The sequence below is a fragment of the Galeopterus variegatus genome, unplaced genomic scaffold, assembly GCF_000696425.1.
Source record: "Galeopterus variegatus unplaced genomic scaffold, G_variegatus-3.0.2 Scaffold4528, whole genome shotgun sequence".
In the NCBI taxonomy this organism is placed as follows: domain Eukaryota; kingdom Metazoa; phylum Chordata; class Mammalia; order Dermoptera; family Cynocephalidae; genus Galeopterus; species Galeopterus variegatus.
Window position 1 is genome coordinate 124,189 of NW_007730639.1, and position 3,099 is coordinate 127,287.

A 3,099-nucleotide genomic window follows, 5' to 3' on the forward strand; every position below is an offset into this window, starting at 1 on the left:
GCTGTGTCCGTGCTTGTCATTTTCTGTTAACTAAAAGGATAGCAGGTTCTAATCAGACAAGTTTTTAAAACTCTTGACTTAACAGAAACATAGCCTTCATGCTGCATACATTTTCATTGCTGTGAAGGTAAAACATGCTATGGGAGCCCTAAAGCAAGCTCTGAGATCTAAATATATAACAGGAAGCCAGGATGTGGAAATCCAAAATCTGTGCAGGAAATGCAGAAAACAGAAAATAACGTTATTTGGAAATCCTGAGTATTTACTATTCTGAATTTCTTTGACTTGAATCCCACTCAGTTAAAAAGAACTCTCAATATCAGGTTTTATGTGATCTGTAAAGGTGTGTAAGTAGGGAATCAGCAGAATTCATTGCAGGGTGTGGCAGAAGACTCAATAACCTCATTTACTTCTAAACATTTTCCTTTGATAAAGTGCCTAAATTTGTGGTGTTTTCGTATGGTACTAACATGAAGCGCTACTGTTAATGTCTGGTTTTCATATTCATATGTTGGAGGCTACTCTGAATAAGAGTTACATTTGTATACAAGCGTCATTTTTTAAGAACTGAAATTCTTAAATTGAAAGAACCTCAATTGTGATTTTAAGAAATTAAAAATAGCACATGTACATGGTAGAAAATGTCAATGTTAAAGAATGATACAAAGTGAAAAAAGTATATATATTCCTACCCAGCTGCCAGTACCTTGTCCCAGTGGAAGTAACTGTTAACAATTTGCTTTAAAAAAAAAAAAAAAAAGTACATGTACCAAAAATAAATAAATAAATAAATAAAAATAAAGAGAAAATAACCCACCAACCTAGATTCTACACTCTGAGAAATTATCCTTCAAAAGTGAAAGAGAAATAAAGCAGGTCTCAGAAAATTGGGGGAATTTGCTGCTAGTAAACTGCTTTGCAAGAATTTCTTGTTAAAGAAAGTTCTTCAGAGACAAGAAAAATGATGTAGGTCAGAAACTCAGATCTCCATAAAGAAAGGAAGAGGTATTAAAAACTCATCTAAAACTTGATATGTTCAAAAATAAACTCTTGATCTCCCATCTAAAGGTTCTCCATGTGCAGCTTTTTCTAACTCACTAGATGGCAATTTATTGTTCCAATCACAAAGGCTGAAAGTCTTGGGGACATTCATGACTTCTCTCTCTCTTACCCTACACACCAACAGATCCTATGGACTCTGTATTCAAAATGTATCTGGGGAAATACAGCTTCTAATTAGGATGAAGAAAGCCAAAAGCAGTGTCACCTCCATCCTTTCAACAGCAAACAAATAAAAGTTTTGTAATCTACAAAGAGAAATCTTTTCTTGAACCCATCGGAGAACTGACATGGCAGGACAACCAACTAACTTGAAATCAAAGGAAGAACAGGTACCTCCAAGAAGAGATGAGCCATGAGAATGTGCCTCCCGCCAGCAGATGCTGGATACCATATAAACTGGTAAGAGGAATTCAGAAAAGATTTTTATGAAATGACTAAAGTGTAAGTGTGGGCCAACATAAGAATATAGATCCCCTGAGAGCCACAGACACAAGAGGAATTCACATTCACTTGCTGGTTCTTCTCCACAGACCTTACTGGTGCTTGGAAAGACTGGGTAAGGATGAGACTCCAGAGAAAGCTTCCATCATGGTGCATGGGAGCAACAGCCACCATAAGGAAATACCTAAAGCCCCACCAAGACCCTTCCCACCTATCTCCCACATGGAACAAAACCTTAAGCAATTCAAAAGGGCTTTAACTCTAGGACCCTGGGTTAGAGTGCCTGCCCAATATTGAGACTGAACCACCACAACAGAGAACAACTTCCTGTCCCTCACCTCCAGGTTAACCAAGTATTGAGTATTGATGTTAAATAATAACATCAGTCTACTACTGGGGGAGGGGAAAGAGCACAGACAGAGACCCACTCTGAGGAACAGGTGTAAAGGAAAGATGAAAAGCATAAGAAAAAGCAGCCATTGAGAAAAAACCCTGCAAAATAGCCCATACTAAGCACAACATAATATTAAAGGAATTAGAAGCCTAGGTGCATTGAAAGTAAACATAGCATCAATAATACCTAAACTTAGTTCATCTAGTGACTAGATTGACTCAACCTCACACAAAACAGCCTAGTAAAAGAAAATATGTGCCCATCTCCAGGTTTAAATATGATTTAAACCAGTCTTTACTGTCCTATACAGATTTTTAGATTTTTGCCAAAATGACAAGACAAAAAAGCACATCGTGGTGGGGTTAGGAGAATAGATTTTGCTAAAACAATCCAACCAGTCACTAAATTAATAAACAAGCAAATAACAATAACAATCCTCAAAGGCAAGAGACACCAGTACCCACAGCTTCTATAATACATTATCTAAAATGTCTGATTTCCAACAAAAAATTACAAGACATGCAAAGAAATGGGAACGTATAATCCATACACTCGGAAAAAGGCAAGCAACTGAAACTGCCTGTGAGAGCAACAAGATGTCAGATTTAACAGACAAAGACTTCAAAGTAGACATTATAAATATGTTCAAAGAACTAAAGAAAATCATGATTAAAGAAGTAAAGGAAAGCCTGATGACAATGTTACAACAAAAAGAGAATTATCAATAAAGAGACAGAAATTACCTTTCTAGTAATTACAACCAAGTGGAAATTCTGTACTTGAAAAGTACAATAACTTGAAATGAAAGAGGCTCAACAGTAGATGTCAACTGGGAGAAGAAAGCTCTTAGAAAACTTGAAGATAGACCAATAGAGATTATGCAATATGAAGAAAAGAGATAAAAAGGAATGAAGAAAAATGAATAGAGCCTCAGAGAAATGCGGGCCATCATTAAGCACACAAGCACATGTGTAATGGGAGTACCAGAAGTACAGGAGATAGAGAAAGGAGAGAAAAAAATATTGAAGAAAATAATGGTGGAAAACTTCCCAGGTTTATTGAAAGACATTATCTACACATCCAGGAAGCTCAAAGAACTCCAAGTAGGATAAGCCCGAAGAGATCCAGACATGTGGTGGTGTACATGATGAAAGACAAAGACAAAGAAAAAAATCTTGAAAGCAGCAGGACACAAATGACTT